Here is a 25,219-nt window from a genome sequence, read left to right on the forward strand (position 1 = left end):
GAGGGAAGGAAGGAAGGAAGGAAGGAAGGAAGGAAGGAAGGAAGGAAGGAAGGAAGGAAGGAAGGAAGGAAGGAAGGAAGGAAGGAAGGAAGGAAGGAAGGAAGGAAGGAAGGAAGGAAGGAAGGAAGGAAGGAAGGAAGGAAGGCAAGGATAGCAAGCCAGAGAAAACTAAATTTGTGGCCTTAAAACCCACTGAGAAGTGTCTGGCCCTGGCAGAAGACAAGAATGTATGTATGCCCTCAAGAAAAACATATTAGACCAACAGCTCTAGACACAAAATAACATAACTTTTGTTAGTACTTCCTCCCTCTATACCCACCTTAGCTCTTTGTTTAAACTTCAGTCAAGTTAACTTCTCAGAATTAAATGAAATTTCTCTATAAAACAAGAATCCTTGCCTTTCCCCAGATAATTGGAAGGACTAAAAAACAGTACAAGACCTTTCTGAGAAAGGTGGAAATGAAACCCATTTAGTTCTAACATTGGTGCTTTGATGTAAAAAATGTTCTATTATCATCATTAATGTCATTATCATTATTATTTTCTAGTCTCAAACATTCATTTTTTCTCCTTTCTAACTTCTCTCACCTACTAAAAAAGAAACAAAACAAACAAACAAAAACAAAAAAAACCCTCAAGAAATGAAAGCAAGAAGAAAAGAATCCAAATGTACTAAAAATGTATAGGAGTTCTTTTTGTAGTGACAAAAACCTGGAAAGCAAAGAGGTGCCCATCAATTAGGAAATGGATCAACAAACTATGGCATATGTATGTAATTCAGTGCTATTGTGCTATAGGAAATGAGGGGGAAGATGTTTCAAAGAGACATAAAAAAAAACTTGTATGAACTGAATTGTATAAACTGTCTGATGCAAAGTGATATGAAAAGAACCAGAACAGCTTGTAATCTAACAACAATATTGTAAAAACTTAGCGATTTTGAAATACATTAAGAACTCTGATCAACTAACTGATCACCCATGATTCAAAAGAATTAGCAAAGAAGAATCCTGCCAACCTCATGACAGAAAGATGACAAACACTATTCAAAATTAAGACACAATTTTTGACATAACCAATGGGAGAATTATTTTACTTAATGATAAGCATTCTTTACTACACTTGGTTCCTCCTGGTTGTACAGTGAGGTCAAACACTTGTAAGTGATACAGAATCTCATGTACAAGGTTTTACAGGATTCTGGAGCTTGATATCAAACAGCACAATGTCATCCACAAACAAGAAAGCCCTTAGGGCCTTACCATCTATAAGAAATCTCTTTTTCATATGAACTTTTTGCTGGACCTACTCCTGAACAGCAGAAACATGTCTTTGATGAGTATACATCTCCCTATTTTACATCTTAATATTTATTATCAAAAGGATGAAGCAGGGATACCTTTGTTTTCTTGAAAAGGACCCACATGTATTATATAACTGAAAATCTGGTACCCTAAAAAAGAACTACATTTCCCAGGAGCCCACTGACTTCCTTACATTACATACTTCCTATACATAGGGGATACTAGGCAGGGACATGGAAGGTCCCACTTTTTTACTTCCTGTCCTGATCTTGGTGGTAGTAAGGCAAATGTTTGAACTGACTGATCAGCCATGAGCACTTGGTTTTTATTTTGTGCCCTCTTTATTCCTTGATTTCTAATGATCATTAATAAATCTCTCAAAATATAATATTTTATTAGAGATTTACAGTAGTGCCAGGCACTTCTCACCAGATTTAAGGAGTACTGTAGGTGGTAAACTGTCATCTGGGGGAGCAACCCCCTTGGAGATGTGCCCTGGCAATTGCTTCTGTGGGCGCTTCAGCCCCAGCTACCAAAGACCCAGAAATAAAGTTCTCACAAAGTCCTTGGCACTAACATCAGAAAATGAAATTATTTTATCATATTAAAGAAGATTAATTATCATCTACTTTGCTGTTGTATCCTAAAGATCCTGAGACCTTTCCATCTCACTTGCCAATAAAACCAATATGTTGTCTCCCCATTAGATTGTGAAATACTTTGAAAGCAAGGATTATCTTATTTGTAACTGGAGTTCTTAGCACAGTACTTTACACATAATACATGCTTAAGAAATGTTTTATTTGTTCATTCATTCAAGGAATCTTATTATTTTATTTGCTTTTTTACATATTTTATATATATATATATATATCATATTTTTCCATATGTTGAACATTATGAGAGAGAGAGAGGTCTTCATTAATAATATATCCTTAACCAGAGGAGTCAAACTCCTGAGTACTACATCTGGAACACTCCTGGGAACAGTCCAAAGCCAATTACAGTACAATTGGGAACTATTTATTTAACAAAACAAATGAAAAATACAATTGAACATAGATTATATTAATATGTAGTTTTCTAAGTCAGTCTTCAGCAAAGAGAACCATATGTAAGCCTATTTCCCCAAATGAGTCTGGCACAGTTATGTGAGGCAATGACCTAGACCCAGAATTAAATAGAGCAAAGTAGACTGGAGAATTTGAAGGAAATTGTGCAGGTAGGTGGCACAGTGTATAGAGCTGGAACTAGGCATGAAGTCAGAAAAACTCTTCTTCCTGAGTTTAAATCTGGTCTCAGATACTTATTAGCTGTGTGACCCTGAGCAAGTCACTGTAAGGGTTAAATTAGGAGTTTTTGACAAAATAATAGAGCCGTTTTTAATAATTTAAGTTTTAATGAGAATATAGTAGAGTTGCAAATTAACATTATCCCTTTAAACCAGAGAAAAGAAAACTTCTAGCAGCTTTTAACAATTAAATGAATAGAGTAAAGAAAAGAAATATAGGAAAGATATAGAGAAAGAAAATTTCCTAATGTCTAAACTAAGTCTCCAATAAATACCTATAATTAATACCTAAAACTGCCTATATCTACCTATAACTGCCTATAACAACTACGAATAACAACCACCCCACAAAGTTCCAACCCAATCCAGCTCAATCAAAACCAACCCAATTAGTGTTTAATCCAACCCCAATTAGGTCTGTCAATAAAGACCAGCCACCTCCCAAAAAGTTCAAGAAAGAAAAAAACCTAAGAGCCCAAACCAAAAGCCAAAAACCCAAAAGGCAAAAAAAAAGCCCTCTCAGTAAGCTCAAGTCCACCTTTATATTCCAGCAACTAAACACCAACCACCAACTCATGCCCAGCAGCCAACTTCCCTGCAACTGATGGCCCAACTGACAGCCTTAACTGACAGCAACTAACAGACCAAACAACTTATGTGGCCCCCTTTTAAAACCTTTTTCTACCTCACTTCCTGTCTCTATGGTTTCTACTTTCTGTCACTGTGGGTTTGTTAATCCCTATACATCTCTATGGTAAGAGGACCTCCAGGTCCCCAGTTAACTTAAAAAAGGAATAAAGAATTCCTTTTTTACATCACTTAACCCTGTTGATCTCAGGCTCTACCTCTATAAAAAGAGCTAGAGAAGGAAATAGCAAACCACTCCAAGAACTTTGCCAAGAAAACCCCAAATGTGGTCATGAGAGTTGGGCATGACTGAACAACAAAACAAATGTAATGACCCCAAGCTGCTCCCTGAAATAAAAGCCCATCTTTTTTAATAAACAACATTCCTACAATGATTTAATGTGGGATGTGGGACATGGCAGATTCTGAAGAATTCTGGCATGGAGATAGAGATAGAGAGAAATATGATGGGCCTGACCAGGTTTCAGCACATTGCTGGTGAATAACTGTACAGGAGAATTGGCATAAAATATATTTTAAAGGAAATGTATGACTAAAATAGAAGCTAGACCAATCGCATATTAGGAACATGGGACCACTGATGAGGAGCCTGTTTTCTTTATCGGTGCTCATGTGATGTTAAGAGATCTACAAGAAAGTTCCAGCATATTGGGTAGAAGACTTAAGGGAAAGCATTCTCTTCTATTAGAATGTAAGCTCTTTAGACTTATGGCCAAGATGGCACATTGCCTAGTTCCTATGTGCCTACCACAGCAAAACCAGGAAGTTTCCACAAAATTGAGTAACGATCAAGAAATCCAAAAACAACTAGACAGGGCTAATGGTGTTCATCCTAAAAGCTACAGTTCTCAAAATTAGATAACCTAGCCTAATCTTTACCTAACCTGAGCTCAGAGAGGGCCTTGAATATCTAGCACTGATATCAAAGATCCAGGGAAGCCTAACCCTGTGAGGTCAGCAGTGGACTTAGGGAGTAGAAAGTATTTAATTCTTTATATTTATATCCCCAGCGCTTCATATAGTACCTAGCTCATTTGTTGAGCCATTTTTCAATCTTGTCTGACTATTCATAACCCCATTTGGAATTTTCTTGGCAAAAATACTAGAGAGGTTTGCCATTTCCTTCTCCAGCTCATTTTACAGATGAGAAAACTGAAGCAAATAGGGTTAAGCAACCTACCCAAAGTCATACAGCTAAGTAATTGTCTGCACATAGCCAGCACTTAATAAATGCTTGCTAATTGATTAACAAGAAATGAGTTGCATGGAATGGGGGGGAGGTGGGGGAGGACATGGCTGGGTTGCTCTCTTCCCCACTGGAGACAGCAGTCATAGCAATAAGGTCACATTTCCTTCAAAGTATCTATGTGGCATGATCCTCCATAGTGCAATCTTACCACAAATGGTTTTTAATGCTTCTAGGAATTATTAACTCTTCCTAAGATGACCTAGACAAGGCACTCGGCCCCTGTTGTCATTCATTTCCTCATCTGGGAGATATAGAAGTTGTGTTAGCCAAGCTCTGAGACCCCTTTCAGCTCTAATAGTCTTTAATCCTATGAAAATGTCAGCACAGAGCCTTCACAGAATGCTATTGCTCCTAAAGATGTGTTTCTTATGGCCCCAGGCAAAGTCACCATCCCTGTTATAGAGTAGTCTCCTCATAACTGCTGTTGATTTGCATAAATGCTCTGCCTCCAATTTGCATGTTTTGTGTTCATTTAATGTCTAAATGCATAGAAATCAAATGCTGATTCCATCTCTGGTGGGGAGGACAGCTGGGAGGCACATTTTATAGTTGATAAATTTTTTCATACTGCTTGTTTACCAAGCTTATGCTGATCCTTGTGTTTGAGGATAAGTTCAGAGAAGTTGGGGGGAAATGGAGTTCACCTTCCATGCTGGCATTACTCTGTTTAAACTGCCCACACATGTATTCAATCTAATATCTTATATTTGAGACATAAACACAGATAAAATATATGCATGTGCCATAGGACAAAGATCCTCAAAGTATGGTCTGGGGCTCTCTAGGGGTCTCTAACACCCTTTCATAGGGTCTGTGAGTTCAAAACTATTTTCATAATATTAACAAGATGTTTTCATTTCTAATATAATAAATATTCACAAATATAATTCACATAAACAAAAACTCTGGAGCCCTCAGTAATTTTTAAGAGCATAATAGGGTCTTCAGACCAAAAAGTTTGAGAAACATTCTGATAACAAATACACAAACCAAGTATTTCATTCAGATTATGCCCACTGTGTGTGTCTACCAAGGTTCTGCCCTAGGCTCTCTTACCTCCTCCCTTTCTACTACTTTGCATGTGAATTCATTAGTTCCCATGGATTCAATAATCTCTATGCAGATGATTCTCAGATGTATTTATCCAGCTCTACTCACTCTGGGCTTCCTGTCTCATATATCCAATTGCTTATTGGATACTTCAAACTGGACACCCCATAGACATTTTAAACTTAGCATTTCTAAAAGAGAACTTACTATCTTTTCCCCAAAACCTTCCATCTTCCTAGCTTCTCTATTACTCTTGGGAATAATGCCATCTTCCATTCACTCAGGTTTACAGCCTCCATTAGGAGCCATGATATTTTACTCTGTCTTACTCCTTCTATCCAAACTATTGCCAAGACCTGTTGATTTTTCCTTTGTTACATCTTTTATATGCACCCCTTTCTTTCTTCTGACATCACCACCACCATGGGTCAAGCCCTCATCACCAAACTCCTAGACAATTGCCTTCTGGTTAATCTGTCTGCCTTGAGTCTTGTTCTACTCTACTCTGCTCAATTTTCCACTCAGCTGTGCCTGAAGGGCACATGACCTCTGATCGTGTCACATCCCATTCAATAAACCCAGTGGCTCCTTGTTACCTGTAGGCTCTCCTCTCTAGCTTTCGAAGCCTTTTATAACCTAGCTCTTCCCACCTTTTCCTGGCTTCTTACATCTTACTCCTTTCATCATGCTCTTATACTGATCCTTGTACTTCATTTCTCACCTGGCCACTCTCCTAGTTGTCATGATCTTCAGAAACTCATCATTCTGAAAGATTAAATTAACTCTGAAACTCTCTCCTCAGCAACCCCTACCCCTGGGGCCCCTCCCTTCTTCTAATGGAGATGGTGGACAGTGGACCTTATTAGCCTTCGAGGAGGACAGCCTGAGAATTCAACTCAGCATTTCCTACCAAACTGTTCTTGTTGATCTGATCGTCTCCAGAAACTCAGCATGCTGTAAGATGAACTCATCTCTATAACTCATACCTCAAATCATTTTCCCACTCAGTCTACTGGACTTCATCATGCCCTCATGCCAAGTATCTTTTGGCTCTCCACTCTTTTGCTTTGCTATGTTTTTTGGTTCAGTTATTTTAGTCATAGCCATATATTCATTACCCCATTTAGTAAAGACACTGAAGTAGCTTGCCCTTTCCATCTCATTTTACAAGTGAGAAAACTGAGGCAAACAGGGTGAAGTGACTTGTCCAGACTCACACAATAAGTAAGTGGCTGAGATTGGATTTGAACTCAAGTCTTCCTGATTTCAGGTCCAGTACTTTTATCTACTGAGCCACCTAGATTCTCCCCAAATTCTTTAGGACAATCCTAAATAAAAGGACCCAGAGATGAATGACTATTTTTTCCTTTGAAAGTCTCCCACTCTCACCCCCTTTTTTTTAAACCCTTACCTTCCATCTTGGAATCAATACTGTGTATTGGCTCCAAGGCAGATGAGTGGTAAGGGCTAGGCAATGGGGGTCAAGTGACTTGCCCAGGGTCACACAACTGGGAAGTGTCTGAGGCCAGATTTGAACATAGGACCTCCCGTCTCTAGGCCTAGCCCCCCCCCCACCTTTTTTTAAAGGTCACAATGTATATTTATTTCCCAGATGTTACATTCTTCACCACAGTTATCTAAAGAGTTAAAAACATTGTGGGTGATGATGGATTACAGGTGATCACCATTTTGTTTACTACTAATCATCTAACCCTCTCAAAGCTCATCTACTCCCCAAGAGTGTCCTTTGAAAGCAATAGGGGGGCATCTACCCTTTCTAACTATGGAGCCTTTCTTTCAATTATCAATATGTCATGGAGTTTTGCCCTGACCAGGGCAAAGAGGCAGGTGGTGGCACAGGCGATAGAGTGCTGGGCCTGAAATATGGAAGACCTGAATTCAAATCCAGATTCAGATACTTAGTGGCTTCGTGACCCTGAGCAAGTCACTTGCCTGCCGTTGGCTTCAGTTTCCCTAACTATAAAAAGGGGATAATAATAGCACTTTTCCTGCCAAGATTGCTTGTTATGACCAAATGAGAGATAATATTTCTAAAAACACTTGGATGGTTGTTGTCCTTCATAACTGAAGAGGACCAAAAGGACATCACAATGTCAGGGTCAGTGTACAGTGTGTCCAATTATGGCTGATCTAGCATAGTCCTGACACAGAGGAGGTGCTAACTAAATGTTTATTCCTTTCCTTTCCTTGGGACTGGTAAGCCTTAACTTTAACTCCCATCCTATGGGGAGGAGAAGCTAAGAAGATACAAGGCAGATAAGAGCACACAGGAATTAGAAGGGTGAAGACCACAGAAAGGGACAACCTTTATGTGGAGAGGGCACCAGCTTTCTGCTCCATAAGAAATCAGGGTCAGAGGAAGAGAAGTACTGTCATTATAATTTTTATTTTTTTACCAGTTACATGTAACAACACATTTCCACGCAGGTTTTCCCAAGTTATATGAACCAATTTATCTCCCTCCCTTCCCTTCCCCTTCCTGGCGCTGGCAGGGAATTCCATCTGAGTTGTACATGTCTTATCATGTCATCATAAGTTTTTAAAGCAAAAAGTAGAAGAAATGAAGCCTATCTTTATTAGAATCCTTTGGGGAGGGGGTTCTCTTATATGAGGGGATAGGGATATCTTTCAGCAATGTACAAAATTGATTACTTTGATATCATCAGATCATACAATAGACATGGGACAGATAACCAGTTAAGATTCCTGAGACTGAAGCCTGTGATCCTCTCTCTCTCTGCACAACTTTTTCCTCCAGGGTGAGAGGCTTACCTACTTCTTTTTTTCTTTTTTTCCAGATTATGTGTCAGCGCAATTTTTAATCATTGTTTTCTGACATTTTGCAATCCATGTTCTCTCCCTACCTCCCATCCCTCCCCTCCTACAAGATGGCAGGTAATATGATATAAGGTTGTACATATGTTATTATATAATACATATTTCCATGTTCATCATGTTGTGAAAGAAGACACATATTACTTACTCTAGAGAAAAATTCATGGAAGAAAGAAAGTAAAGTCTCTCATTGTGTGAAGTTGAATTCAGACTTCATCAGTTCCTTCTATAGCAGTGGATATCCTTTTTTTTTTTTTGGAAAATTTTATTTAATTAATTGATTTAGAATATTTTTCCATGGTTACAAGATTCTTGTTCTTTCCCTCCCCTACCCCCACCTCCCTCCCATAGCCGACATACAATTCCACTGAGTTTTACATGTGTCATTGATCAAGAACTATTTCCATATTATTGATGGATATCCTTTTTTGTCAAAAGTTCCTTGGAGTTGCCCTGGATCTCTGAATTTCTGTTGATAAAATTCACAGCTGATCATCACACTTTATTGCTATTGTTATGTACAACATTCTCATGGTTCTGTTCACTTAACTTTGTATCAGTTCATATAAGCCTTCCCAGGTTTCTTTGTGATCATTTTTTGTAATTTCTTATGGCATGATCATTATAATCATATATGATAACTTGTTCAGTCATTCCTTAACTGATTGACATCCCTTTAAGTTCTAGTTCTTTCCCACTACAAAATGAGCTGCTATCAAATTTTTGAATAAGTAGGTGCCTTTCCCCTATCTTTGGTATCTTTGGGGTGGGTATAGGCCTAATAGTGGTACTGTTGGGTCAAAGGATATGCACAATTTGTTGGCCCTTTGGGCATGGTTCCAAATTGCTCTCCAGAATGGTGGTGTCAGTTTATAGCTCCACAAAGAGTATATTAGTGTCCCACATCCCCTCCAAGGTTTATCATTTTCCTTTCTTTGTCCTATTAGCCAGGCAGATATGTGTAAGGTGATACCTTAGAGTTGTTGTAATTTGCATTTCTCTAATTAATAGTGACTTAAACTATCATATGACTAAAAATAGTTTTAATTTCTTCATCTGAGAATTGCCTGTTCACATCCTTTGACCACTTGTCAATTGTGGAATATCTTGTATTCTTAGAAATTTGACTCAGAAATGAAGTCTTTGTCAGTCATGGGTGAAGCACCTACCAGGTTCCAGGTCCTATAATAAGCTCAGGGGATACCTAGCAAAAGTAGATCTGTATTCAAGGAGCTCAGATTCTAATGAAGGAGATAACATATCAATTAGGAAATGCAAAATAAATCAAAATTAACTGGAAAGTAACCATAGGGTAGATATCACCAGCAGTTGGAAGAACCAGGAAAAACCTTTTGGGGGGATGGATATTGTTTGAGCTGTGTCTTAAAGGTAAGAATTGGAAGTTGGAAAGAGAGAGCATTACCCGAATGGAGAGCATCCAGTCCTAAAGCGCAAAGACTGTTGTGAGCAAAGAACAGCAAATAAGCCAGTGTGGCTGGTTCATCGAGTACATGGAGAACAGAATGTAAGAAGACTAGAAAGGTAGGAAGGTATTGGATTGAGAAGAGTTGTAAAACCAAGCAAAGATCTTTCTATTTGATCCTGGAAATAATGGGGAGCCATTATAGATTGTTGAGTGGGGGTAATAAAAGGGTCAAACCTATACTTTAAGAAAATCATTTTGGCAGCTGAATAGAAGATAGATTAAAGTAAAGAGATGCTTAAATCAAAGAGCAATTCAAAGGCTTTTGTAATAATAGTTGAAACCAAAAATGATGAGACCCTGAACTAACATAATAGCTGTTTTTGTGAGGAGATATAGTTAGAAAGAATGGTTGATGGGTAGATAGATAGTGTAGTAGTCCACCCCTAGCTATGGGCAAGGGAAACAGAGTATGTACAGATTGTCTCTCCTAGGTGGAACAAATTATTATTACACAAATGCATGGAGCAAGGGCAAAGTATAATTTAAGTTTTACTTTTTTGATGACACAACAGGCACGGATAAACTTGTAGAAAAAGCACATTGAATATTATACATTGACAACTAGGAATGAAAAAGCTATGTCAAATTCTATAGGTACAAGAAACTGCAGAAATTGTTTCTACATGAAAAACAACTTAAGCTTCTATTTACCCAAACACTGGTTTGGTAGAATGAATTTTGCAAATATGGGTGATGTTATATGCTTGGTTATCATATTGATGGGTTTATTTATACAAGCAGAGATTTAAATAAGAATGGTATAAGAAATATGCAGTCAGAACTTGAAATATTACTTCATTATCATCATGGTTATTTAAGCTACAAATGAGGATGTAAAGTGTATGGGAATATTGGTATTTGTTAAAAATTTCACAATAATTGTTGTATTGATATTTTTGCAAGGCCTTTAATGGTGCAAAATTATGTTCATATACAAGGCAAATTTTGACCTATTTAGATCAGGAATTAGAAATCATTTGGAATGTAAGTTCTGATATTACACATTGGCTCAGTTTCAAAGATACCACATAAACAGTGAGCCAAGAATCTAGAATTTTATATTAATTTTGTGATCAGGTTCCCAGGATCATTTTCTCAGATTATTTGGGATGTTAAAACATGGTCCTCCAGAATTGTTCAGAAAGGATGTTTTTCTTTGAAGGGATCTCTCCCAACACACAAACAAAAAGAAAAGGGAGAAGAATCTTATAGATATCAGTATGTTCATTTGAGAGAACACTTTTGATTCATTTTCAAGTATTCAACTTTGATTTTTCTTTTGCACAATTATTGCCAGAATTTTAAGCACAAGGAAAGTACTGTTGATGCTCTGATCCAGAATTACAAAGGTGCAAGTATGTTACTGTTTCAGTCACAGGGAAGTATGAGACTATAAGAACATGACAGTATTTGTTAATTTTCAGATGACTATTCCGGAGAGTGATGTCTGATTGCATGAAACGGGAATCATAATGAATCTTTCAATATGGACCAGACAGCCTCAGACACAATTATGCATTTTCCATATGAAATGGAAGTTTGAGGTTGGAAAATGCAGGGACATGGCACACTGACGCTCTCAGTCGCTGCATGTCCTGGCATTGATCTACCAACCAGTTTCCTATGTGGCAGGCATCTGGAAGTGAGCACGAATAGATCCGAGATGCAGTATCAGTACGAGAGAAAGGAAGGACTTATCTTTCATCTCCAGAGATAGTATTTTGCTAACTGTTGAAAAGGCTGACAACTTCTGATAGTCCAGACTGTGAATGGTGGCATGTTTGATTAGTGCACCTGTCATGTGAGCCATAGAATTCTACCTCGTTAAACCAGGATCAGTAGCGTGGAAATTATTTTCTTGACATTTTTATATCTGCTAAGACTGTTACATTGATATTGATATGCAGACAGGTAGATAGAAAGATCAGTTTGGGTTTCTTAAGATGTATCACTGAATCAGTTTATGCTGATGTTCACACTTGATTTTTATATCTGAGTTCTACAATCTGGTTTGGTTTTTCATCTCTGTATCAGGATATGATTATGCACCAGAGTGTTTGTATTTGTTAATGCTATAATGTTGTTACATTTTGATATTGCACTACTTATTGTTATGTTAAACAAAAAGGGGGAGATGTAGCAGTCCACCCCTAGCTATGGGCAAGGGAAACAGAGTATGTACAGATTGTCTTAGAAGAGAGCATGCTCAGTCTTGAGCATGCTCAGTCTTGTGCATTGCTAGGAAAGCCTCTGACCCTTGACCCCAGCTTCCCCCAGGTTAGGTGGGAAAACAGGTTTCTTTGTGCTCACCTGACTAAGAGAAACCATACCTATACCTTGTCATTGACCAGTGATAATCATCCCTATGTATTGTGTATATTTGCATATCAAAGAGATTAAATACCGGGCCACAGCAAGCTCCGCCCCTCTCTTTCACTTGGATCTCAGCTCTCACTGATGCCTGTCCTTGCTGGAGCTTGGCTCCACCTTTGATTCCTTTCCTGATCTACCTCTCCCACCTGGGACCTGGCCTTCAGCCAGGCACTTTCTTTTCTCTATCATGTCTCTGACCTGTGTGGTATTAAGTTTGGATCTTGGGACAGGTATAAGCCTTCTGAGTAGTCCACTGATTGGAGTTTTTGCTGTGGCTCCTCTGTAATTAATAAGGCCTGGATTTCTGACTCATTCCTGCCACCTCATATCTCTAACTTGATGCCGCCATCCCCCTCGCGGCATCCAGAACTTCTATCCTTCCTCTATCTTCCTACCTTGAGGCTTCTCGTGGGTTCAAGGAAGCTTCAGATAGATAGATAGATAGATAGATAGATAGATAGATAGATAGATAGATAGATAGTAGTAGATAGATAGGAGTTGTTATAGAGAAAGAAATGACAAGAGTAGGCAACTGAATGGATATGTGGAATGAACAAGAGAGAAGAAATGAGGATGACAGCATGGTTTCAAACTTGCCTTACTAGAAGTACAGTGGTACCTTCTATGGTAAGCAGGAAGTTCAGATAAGAAAGTTTTGGGGGAAAGATCATTTATTTTGCTTTGGACACATGTAGTTTGAGATACCTATGGGACATCCACACTTGAGATTTCCAACAAGCTCTCTGTAGAGTGGGATTGTATAGAGAGCAGTCAGCAATCTAGTAAGGTACTAAGTAGGGATACTAAGTTATTGTTAACCAAAGCGTTAACTCAAAAGAAACAAAGGGAATAAAGGATTTCCTTTCACAAGTGTAAACTCAGAGAGAACAAAGAATTTCTTTTTACAGTATAAAAACGTTTCCAGGCCTTAGTTAACAGATATTCATGCTCTCCGCACCCCCACCCCCAACTTGAATTCAGCAAGTGAATTAATTCAACTTGGCAAACAGGACTGCCATAATTATGAAAGATTAACCTAGGCTTTCACATTTGAGAATTCAACATGGTATTTTTCCCTTATATAAAAAAAATAGAAATGATCTGTCCCTGTGGGGGTTAGGATCAAGAAATGAGCACTAAAATACAGGAACTTTTGGATTGCTGACAGAGAACTTGGGACTGAATTATTTTATTATTTTACAACTCAAAGAACCACAAATGAGGGTTATTCAGGGATGCTCATAGGATGGCATCCCTGTCAGATGGGAATACTATTTAGAGTGTTGCCATGAAATGAAGCAGAAGAAGAGTACAACCATTACTAACTGCTGGCAGCCACATGTGCTGAGAGATTGGAGGAGGAATAGTGCCTGTTGCAGGTGGATAACTGGAGTAGTAGAATTGTGAGGCCTTTTTGTAGTACCAAGTCTCAGTATTAGACAAGACATTAGAGACCATCTAGTCTAACTGAACCCCCTTTGCAGTATAATCGATTGGTTGTACAACCTTTGTTTGAATACTTTGTAGAGAATAATTCAGACTCATATTATCCTCCAGAGTGTAGGAAAGAGGCACCATTTGGCTTCCGTGAAAATTTTCCATATGCTACAGGCATGTCTTTGAGTACCTTTCCTGGTAGACTGACCCATTAGAAGGAGGAGAAAGCAAGTTGTTAATGTTTTCATTTTCTCTCCCACTTAAGCATCTTGTGTACATAAACCATGTTCCCAATGGGACAGGGAAGAGCCTAACTTTACAATACTGCTGAGTTTGGGATGAAAAAGTCATTCATAGACAGCCTTGGCTGACTCTTTGAGTAGATAACTGTCTAAAATTCTGACTCCTCAACCTCTGGGTCCAGCCACAACACAATATAGTAGAATGAATTTGACTAAATTAGAGATTTGTACATTTCAAATGATTTAGAGAGATCAAGAAGGGTGAAGACTAAGGTTCCATGACTTCAATTATGGTAGCAGAAACCCTCTTTGATACAACTCTATAGTTTGAAGTAAGTAAAAATTAACAAGGAATGGAATCCAACCCAGCAGCATGGAGAGCATGTTTTTATTTACCTTGCAAATCCTCAGATATTCAAATGAAGAATGTCAAGCCAAACCTTGTACTGTTACCTCCTTAGTACTTCAACAAGTCTGATTCCTGTTACTGAACATTTTGGAAAGTGACATATTTCATTCTGAGACAGCTGACCAATCAAATCTAACAACCCTCTCAAGGTATCCAAGTCATTTGTACTTTCTTTTCTCTGTAGACATTTGCTGAGGACTGGTGAAATATGAAGGCGACATCTCATCTTCCTTTATGATTTTGAAGAATAAGGCCTCTTCTCAGCTGTTCTGGGTATGTTAAGGGATGGCTTCCCTCCCTCCCATCCAGGTCCATGCAGCCACGAGCACATGTCCTACCTGTCATGTCTGGACTTGGGATGGAAACATCTCTCTCTTGTGCTACCTATCTTTATAGAGGAAATTCTGGAAGTTTCAAGAGATCTGGAAGTCTGACGCTGTCATAGTAGCATCATTTCTGTTGGCAGAGTAGCAGTATCTCCTGGCACAGGGGCAGCCCCTGGAGTGGCAGTGATGGACACAGGGGAGAAAACTGGCCACTGAAAAGAAAGGATCAGCCTAGTTTAATTGCTTCAGACAGTTCAAAAGATATTGAAATGTAATATTAGCTAATTAACAGTCAGTCCTATGAATTATATTCTAATACAGTTTGAAATATCAGCTTCCCAACTAATTATATTAGTACTTACAAGTTTTTACTGAATCTCTCTTAAATTCTTTTCTTGTGATTCTTTTCATGGTTGTCATTACTCTCTGGGTAGGAATAAATGGCCAATAACCAATTTATATTGTACTTTAGGGCTCTGTTTTATTTTCTGCTTTGGGATCACCCAGACAGGAGCCATTATTCAAATTGTAATTAACATCATCCTGAAGACGCCAAGTGGGGACTTGTCATTAAGTCAATGAGAATGAGACTGGGATGCCTAATCCCCCTAATTAGAGATCAGACTCCTCCAGCAAACAACCCTGTCAATACCAAATGGCCAAGTATAGAACGGAAGGAGTGAGTCCACCCTTTTGGATTCAGCAGCAATTTTCTCTGCCAGACTATCTGATTCTGAGATTCTGTGATACATCCTTGATACCTTTGCCTCTACCAAGCAAGCCGTCTCCTTTTAAAAAGCATTAAGTAAAAATAAACAAGAAAACCCCAAGTCGTGTAGAGGAATCAGAAAGATCCTGCCTGAATCAAAGCCTGAACTTTTATGTTTTTCCAATATTGTTTTGATGTAGTGCAGTGATCAGTCCCTAAAAGTCAGCTTTTAAACAACTTATACAGGAAGGCATTTCTGCCTGTTAAAACTAATTTTCCTGGCCACATGTTATCTTTGCTTGGAGAATGACAACATACTAAACCTTATAGAATCTTTGGAAAGTAAGAAATCACTTTTTTTACAGAATTATTTTACAAATAAAGTATTTGAGGCCCAGAAAGTTTTGATGTCTTATTTATGGTGATATAAATAAATGCAAGGAAGGGATGAGGGTGAGAGTGGCAATGGAACTACAGGCCAAAAAATCCCTAGCTGAGGTTCTTGTGACCCCAAAATCCTTCCCCTTGCTTCCAAGTTATTATATTTGTTAATAGTATACTGCAATCTTTTCAATCAAAAGGAGTATTCTTATCTCTGAGGAAGCAATATATTCATTTTTCTTTCTGTTCTTTTATATGGACTATTTGTCCAGAAAGAGCTTAGCATAAGCATCCACCTATTTCCAGGAGTATCAGCATTATCACTATCAGTATTATCTAGAGACAAAAAGTCAGACTGTGACCTCAGAATTTTCTTTCAGTCCTTGAAGGATAAGAAAGGACTATTTTATTAGCAGGAGAAGGACAAGGAAAGAGTGAGAGGATTGGACTGGCTGGTCTCTGTAGTCTTTTTCCAGCTCTAAATCTATGATCATGTGTGCTAATTTTTAAGATTTTAAATTAAAAATACCTATCTGCATCATTCCACTTTTTAAATCAGAAGCTTGTGTATAAGTTGGTAGATATAAAGCAGAGGCATCAGGGTAGTTCCTTCCTTAACCCTTCTCTCTAACACTTTGAGGTAGGTCCCAGAATTAAGCCCAGACAGTATGAGCCAAGAGTTAGGAAACCCTTGGCCATAAGTTATAGGGATATGCCTTAAAAACCTATATAGACTGCTCTTTCCTATAGTGTATATACTCAGGTTTAACAATCAAGTTGTTCAATATATTTCGCACTCATTTGTGTTGGTGAACCTTTTCATCTTTCCTGAAAATTCCCATGGCTCATCCTCCCCCCTGACCTTCTCAACTGAGAAACTTTCCTCATATTTCACTGAAAATAATGAGACCATTCTCTCTCTTCTCATCCGATATCACCCATATGTCATCAGTTACCATCTCCTCCACCTCTGTGCCAAGGCAATCACTTCTACGTAGACAGCTGATTCCATTCCATGCCTTTTTCTCCAACAGTTTATCCTTTATCATTCTTTTTCACTTCCTCTCTATTTCTTCTTTTCTTCTGGCTGGTCCCTTACTGCCTACAAGCATTCCTATGTCTCCTCATCCTCACAAAAAGCTTAATTTGATCCACCTGTCCTCACTAGCAATCATCCTATACTCTCTACTCCCTTAATGGCTTGAGAAGTTCATCCACCTACAATGAGTGCCTTCACTCTCTTTTTTTAAACCCTTACCTTCTATCTTAGAATCAATGTTTATTGGTTCCAAGGAAAAAGAGCAGTAAGGACTAGGCAATGGGAGTAAAGAGACTTGCTCAGGGTCACATGCCTAGGAAGTATCTGAGGTCAGATTTGAACCAGGACCTCTCATCTCTAGGCCTGGCTCTCAATCCACTGAGCCACCCCACCACCACCACCACTCCACTCTCTTTTTAACTTTACAGTCTTCCAAAGTCAACATTCATATGAACTGATGTTTCCAAGATTAACAAGATCTCACCACTGAGCTGTCAAACTCATCTTCCTAAAGCTTAGGTCTGGCAATATCATTCTCATTAATCAACAAACTTTATGGGGTCCTTATTAATTCCAGGATTAAATATAAAGTCCTTTGTTTGGCTTTTCAAGTTCTTCATAATTTGACTTCTTTCCACCTTTCTAATCCTCTTACTACTCCCTACTCCCCTTGTACCTTGCTATTTAGTAATACTGATCTCTTTGCTGTTCTTCAATCAAGATACTCCAGCTTCCCAATTCCAGGCATTTTCATTGTCTCCCAAACCCATCTTTATTTCCTGCCTTCTCTGATTTCCTTCCAGTCTCAACTAAAAACATACCTTCTTGGCAAAGAATTGGAAACTAAAAGGATATCATTCAATTGGTGAATGACTAAACAAATTGTGGTATATGATGGTGATGAAATACTATTGTGCTGCTATAAGGAATGATGAACAGAATGATTTCAGAAAGAGCTCAAAGACTCACATGAACTCATGCAGAGTGAAATTAGCAGAACCAGGAGATCATTATACACAGTAACTGCAATATTGTGGGACAATCAAATGTAACAGACTTTGCTACTAACAGAAATACAATGATCCAGGACAATTCTGAGGACTTATGAAAAACAATGCTATCCACCTCCAGAGAAAGAATTGTTGGTGTAGAAATGCAGATGAAAACATATGATTTGTCACTTGTTTATTTGGGTATATGTTTGGGGGTTTGGGTTCTAATAAAAATTATTCCCTTACAAAAATGAATAATTTAGAAATATGTTTTATGTGATAATGCATGCATAGCCCAGACTGAATTGCTTATAAGTTCCAGGAGGGGAAGGGAAGAAAGAAGGGAGACAATATGGAAAACTTATGTGGAAATTTGTTATTAAAATGAAAATTTAATTAAAAAGAAAAAAGAAAATCCTATCTTCTATAGGAAACCTTTCTTAATTACCCTTAATACTAGTGCCTTTCCTCTGTTGATTATCTCCTATTTATCCATTAAACAGCTTGCTTGTATATAGTTGTTTGCATGTTGCCTCCTCCTGTGAGCTCCTTGAGAGCAGGAATGATTAGGGATTTTTCAGGGGGAGGCGGTATACAGGGCAGAGACGTTTGCTTCCTGGGTACATAATAGATACTTAATAAATTCTTGACTCAAGCCATCATTTCTTTATGATGAATATACAGCTAATAACCCTATTGTGTATTTGGCAAAATGAAAACACAAATTGACTGATTTCCTCAGATTGACAAAGTAAACTGGAATAAGAATTGGAACTAGGAATTTAGATGTTTCATTTCCTTTTTTAATCTATGAAGGCAGATTTTGTGATTGTTTTCTTATTTAGATACGTAAGTGAACCTCCCTGAAAAAGTTGAGCTATGTAGTAAAACAGAAATATATATATATATACATATATATATATATATATATACACAAACACATTAACTCAAAGGAGTTAATCCAAACAGCTTTAGAACTCCCACCATGAGCCATTTCCTGATAGGTGAGTGAGTTCAAGCAAATTCATTTAGCTCACCACACATCTATATGGCCCCAAACCAATATTCTAGACCATGTTTTACATCTTATTCATCAGTCTACCGTGGCCATCTTGCCATCTGCTGCCCCTCTCCACTTTCTGCCTTTTTCTTTGGGCTCAATAATCAAATCAATACTTCCACAATTCCTGGAAAAGAGATGTCAGTTGGATCATCCCCTGACTCCCAAGACATTGTCTTCCATGGTCATTATTCCCTTATTTGTACTGTTCCTTCTACCTCATTAATATTACCTCTTCTTCGCTTTTATTTTTTGTCTCCAAAATTTATCCTGGTCCATAACATATCATAAGCATTTCATAAATAATTTTTCAGTCATTGTTAATCTTCAAAGAGAACACATTGTGTCAGGAAATTCTTATACCAGGTTGAACTTCTACTGATATTCAATGTCCTCAAAATGAAGGGGGTGAAAGGGAAATATGTATCAGCAACTCCATCTCTACATTTACAAAGATTTGCATAAAATATTACCAGTGTAGATCTTTCCCACAAGAAGTAGATTCTCTTGGGAGAAGTGTTAAAAGTTTGCTATGATGGGCAAAAATATTTGTGGGTGGGAGAAGAGAAATGAAGTATGATAGGAATTCAACAAAAGGAAATAGAGTGAATCAGTGGCTACAAGATGCCATAAATGGATCTTCCCAGTATGGATATTTCTTCTATTAGTATAAATCATAACCCCTTTTCACCTTCTCAACCAACATGATTCTTGTCCATGTCTTTCTATGAATTTTCCATTAAAGGACCAACTCAAAGTGCTAAAGACCTTTTTCTGGATCTTTTAATACAGCAAGGTACTGATTGGTGGTGAGAATGAGCTCAATGAAGTAGTCAAATTATTCAAATTTGCATTGTATGTTTCCATCAGGTTGAAACCAATGACCTATATTTTACATTATTAAAATTTTGAATGTACAAATTAGAATACATTTGACCACTTCACAAGATTCACTATTTGTACTAATCAAAACCTAGCTGGATGTCATGGGTACCAGCACAGTTTCCATTCATTCTTCCTCTACCTGTATAATTAATATATATAATATGCATCTAACATATAATAAAGCATTCTACATCTTCCTTTTGCAGTGGCAGTTCTTCTTGATGATTGTTTATTCCATCTTTGTTAATATACCACAGTCTTCTTATTCCCACAAAGCATCTTTCCATCACTTTTCTGAGTCACATGCAATTTTGATTCCTATGAGTTCATGGTGTTTCATGGTTTGCTGTCATAGAACAACCCCAAGATATTAACCCCAAGGTAAGTAAATTCCTTGGAATCCTGAAATAACATCAAAATTTACAAACTGGAATTTGTAATTCAACATTCACCTATGAATAGGCAGATTTTCTGCCACAGTTTTCATATTTCAGAGCCTGTTTCTCCATGAAGAACAAAAGATGGGTGGAATATAAACATGTCAATATTCATAGAAGATTGAGCACTAGAGACATCCATTTGTGAATCTCAGTGTTTTCAGATTACAGTTTTAGTTGGGTCAGCTTCCGTCTATACTAACCAAGTTAGTATTTTAATATTCAAGCCTTTCAGAAGAGTTGTCCTATTCTTAAGACCTAAGATATAATAAATATAATTGTGATGTCAAAGAGAGAGGACAAGCAACCTCTCTAGCAATTAACTATTATCAGCCATGAATTACTTTCATTCCCAAGCTTTTATTATCCCTGTGACTTTTCAGATTGTGTTGAGAAGTGAAAAACCTGTGGACTCCTTGGTGGACTGTGAAATTACTTTTGGCCTTTTATTTAGACAGTAGGGTCTCCTGTGGGACTCAAGCTTGGTACCTCTTTTGGCAGGTGTGAGAAATAAGCACTCCTTTTGACAGGGGTACAAGATCTGTTTCTTTTTCTTCCTTCCTTCCTCCACTTCTTTCTTTCTTTCTTTCTTTCTTTCCTTCTTTCTTTCCTTCCTTCTTTCTTTCTTTCTTTCTTTCTTTCTTTCTTTCTTTCTTTCTTTCTTTCTTTCTTTCTTTCTTTCTTTCTTTCTTTCTTTCTTTCTTTCTTTCTTTCTTTCTTTCTTTCTTTCTTTTTCTTCCTTCCTTTCTTCCTTTCTTTCTTCCTTCCTCCCTCTCTCCCTTCCTTCCTTTCTTTCTTGTACTGCATAAATAAAGGGTTAATAAAGATTTTTCTGGAATGTAAATAAAAGTAGATGGTGATAATTTTTAGTCCTTCCTTGGCACCAAGAAAAATTGTGCCTGACTCATTTTTAACAAAACCCCAAAGGCACTGCAATTATAAAGAGGTTCCCACCCCCTAGGCAATTTTTCACGGTTTTCTGCATTTTATTAACCTTTCTGCCCACACATCCATTTTCAAGGTTTATTATAAAGGAGCACATAATGCCATCCACATTTTAATAGTCCTTTTCCTTCTCTCTCTATCTTGAGTAACTTACCTTGGTCGGCTTAGCAAAGGTTCTTAACACAGAGTCCATAGTTAGATTTCAAAGAGCCCATGAACTTAGATGGGGGACTGGAGTAGAATCACATCCTTCTTTCAATATAATTGGTTTCCTTTCTAGTCCTATGTATTTTATTTCGTGCATTTAAAACATTACTGGGGGGAAAGTTGTCTGAAGACTCAAGGCTGCCAAATAGGTTAAGAGCCCCTCCTTGTGGAAAATAAAATTAGAGGGAAATATGGGTTCTCCTACTTGTCAGTAATGCTTCCTCCATAGGATCCAAAGTAAAAAGTACATGCTTTGCTTGAGATTTGAATGATATACATTGATTTTCTATCCATCATTTACTTCCCTATAAAGCATGAAAGGCAATGATAATAATAGCAAGCATTTATAAATGCTTTAAAGTTTGCAAAGTGCTTTACACATATTACCTTCTTTGATCCTCTACAATAACCCTGGGAAGTAGATATTATAATTGTTCTTGTTGTTGTTGTTATTCCCATTTTACACATGAGAAAATTGAGACTAAGAGAAGAGACAATTAACTTGTCCCAAGATCACACAGCTAGTGCTTGAGGCAGGATTTGAATACCAAGATCAGCATTTTTATGCACTGTGTGGCCTCAAAACTAGAGATGTCCTCCAAGTAGGGAAGACCTGGATTCAGATCCCAGCTTTGATATATTATAAATCTATGATTTCTGCAAGTTTAACTTTTCAGTGTCTCAAGCAATTCTCTAAGGCTATAAGTTGCAGGGCAAGTGCCGATCTAGATTGGTAGGAAGAATTTCCTCACTAGGAGTTCTCTTTACCAATGAAATTGTAGATCCAAATGAATAGATAGATAGATAGATAGATAGATAGATAGATAGATAGATAGATAGATAGATAGATAGATAACATGTTTATATATATATGTAAATATTTATTGAAATACATGATCTTAAAAATATTTAAGAAAGTGTTTTTTTTTAATGAAGTAAGCTTGTAAAATAAACCATCCCTCTTTCCTGGAAAACAGATGATGAAGCACACTCCTCTTTAAAGAAAATGGGACTATAGAGACAGAATGTTGTATATGATGTCCATAATGGTAAACAATTTGATCTGGGTTATATATGTATTATCATGCAAAACATACTTCCATGTTGGTCATGGTTGTAAAAACAATACTCACATAAAACCAAAACCACCAAATGAAAACCTAAATAAAGATATGAGAAAATAGTATGTTTTGATCTGCACCTGACTCCAAAAGTTCTTTCTCTAGAAGTGGATAGCATTCTTTGTCATTAAGTCCTTCAGTATTGTCCTGGGTCATTGTATTTCTGAGGACAGCTAAGTCTTTCACCATCGATCGTCATACAATTTTGCTGTTACTCTGTGCAATGTTCTCCCAGTTCTACTTATTTCATTCTGCATCGGTTCATGTAGATCTTTCCAGCTTTTTCTGAAATCATCCTGCTCATCATTTCTTATAGCACAATAGTATTCCATCACCATCATATACTAGAATTTGTTCAGCCTTTCCTCAATTGATGGACATCCCCTCACTTTCCAATTCTTTGCCACCACTAAAAGAGCTGCTATCAAATATTTTTGTACATGTAAATCCTCTACCCCTACTCTGTTCCTCCCTGTACCACCTATCAGAAATCAAAAGATAGAAGCTTTTTCTGCCTGTGACTCAAGTGTGGAAGAATTCTGTGTAGAACTGAATCCTTCAAGACTGACTAAATAAGTTGTTACAGGCTAAAATCCTTCTAGAACACCATAGGTTTAAAAAAAGAGGGAGTAGGGAGAAGATAGTGAGGGACTAGGTATTCAGATGAGATAGTTTTTATTGCCAATCTCTCATATGATAGAATGGAATGGATGGAAAGTTAAAGCATTTATTAGGCACTTACTAAGTGCAAGATCTGTACTAAGTATTGGGAAGTTGAATAGAAAAGTAAGACAGCGTCCCCTTTTAAAGAATTCATATTCTAATTAAGGGAAACAATACATACACTGTAAGAGAGGTCAACTGCAGAGTAGATGAAACATCCCAAGAATCTTTAGGTTGCTGTGGCAATATAGATGGCAATGCTCAGGGATCTGTAGGACACAGTATTAGGGCAGTCAATAAATCCTGGTAGTTCTCCATCTTGCTGGAAGGAGGGTGGTTACTGACTTCTACTCATTGAGGCATTAAGAAGGGCCATGTCCATCCTGTGGTCAGGGATCTGGATAAACCTGTGTCCATAAAATTAGGAAAGGGAGATCCTTATGAGATTTGAAGAGGAAATAATCTAGGGAATTGGTGGAAGTCTCCTGCACGGGTCTTGTCAGCTCCATCTTCTTATAATCTTTGATAGGAGAGGCAGGGATCACTCTGGGGTACTGATGGAAAAGTTCACTGGGTTTAGTTGGCTCTGCCCATCAGGGTCCATTAGTTGGCTTTAGAAGGAAGGAAAAAGGAATGGATTTAGGAGAAGGAGTCCCAGGCCAGATCCCTGATGCAGTCACCTGTCCAGCATTCATAAGTAAAGATAGACTTAAGCCATATTCTTTGAGGCTAGTCTGAAAATCACTACCCTAATTGCAGCCAGCTGTGAATCAATCTGATGAAGAATTAGGTTTGCTTCCAAATTTAGATACTCCTATAAAAGAAGATAATATTCTAACAGCTCCAACATCTCAAGCCTCTGAACCCAAGAAAGACTAAAAGATGACCTAAAAGAAAAAATGTTCCTATAATATTTCTATGACTGAAGAAAATAATTTGAAATATAAGCAAATTCCAGGTAAATGCAAAACTGTTCCGGAAGAGTCTAATGACTGATCATAGAATATGATTTTTCCTGAAAAAAAAATCTTTTTAAGCACCTGAAGTTTTGAGGTTGCCATATTACTTGAGATCAGGTTAAAGGGAGAAATGCAGAACAAAGCAACATTTTATGAAGAGCTATTTATAAGCATTCTCCAACCAATCATCTAGCATATTTACTGCAGTCAGCCTACCTTTTTTTTCCAACAGTTTTTCCAACAGTTATTTCTAATAATACTGAGTCTCCGTCAAACCATTTCTTCTCACCTTTTGTTGTTGTTGTTGTTGAGTTACATCAAGTTCTTCATAACCCAGTGGGCTATCAGAGGACACCAGGTCACTATCTCCCAAAGTCTGTCCAAGTTCAAGTTCACTGTTTCCATAACACTATTGATCCTTCTAATCTTCTCTCTCTTCTGTCCCCTTTTCCTTTTGCCTTCAATCTTTTCCCACATCATTCAGCTGAGTTGTCTTCTCATTATGTGTACTTAAATATTTAAAGTATTTAAGCTTCAGCTTCAGTATTTATCCTTCCAATGAACAGTTTGAATTAATTTCTTTAAGTATTGACAGATTTAGTCTCCTTGATGTCCAAAAAACTCTCAAAATTCTTCAGCACAATTCAAAAGCATCAATTCTGCAGTGCATAGCTTTCCTTATAATACAGTTATCACAGTCATACATTGCTACCATAAAAAACATATTTCTAACTACATAGATCTTTGTTGTAAGGTGATGTCTCTACTTTTTAGAACAATGTCCAGATTTTCCATAGCTTTCCTTCCAAGCAAGCATCTTTCAAGTTCATGGCTGCAGTGGCTCTCAAATACAATTGTTAAAAAAAAAAAAAAAGCTGATTTCCTTAAGTAGGTGTAATGTTGTGCCATATACCTTGTGCTTCTTATCTGTCAAGAGTAAGATCTTGGATCTACTCAGGTCCTATAGTTTTTGTTCACAGCACATTGGGCACGACTCATGAATAGGATGTGATAAAAGAGAGTTATCATTTGTACCTGAATGCATTCGGGAAACATAAGTTATAAATTCTCATTAAACAAATACTTTTTAAAATATTTTAGATCTAACACATATCTTACAAAGAATATTAAAAATGGCAGCAGAAGTAAC

Source organism: Monodelphis domestica, chromosome 5 (assembly GCF_027887165.1).
Source record: "Monodelphis domestica isolate mMonDom1 chromosome 5, mMonDom1.pri, whole genome shotgun sequence".
Lineage (NCBI taxonomy): Eukaryota > Metazoa > Chordata > Mammalia > Didelphimorphia > Didelphidae > Monodelphis > Monodelphis domestica.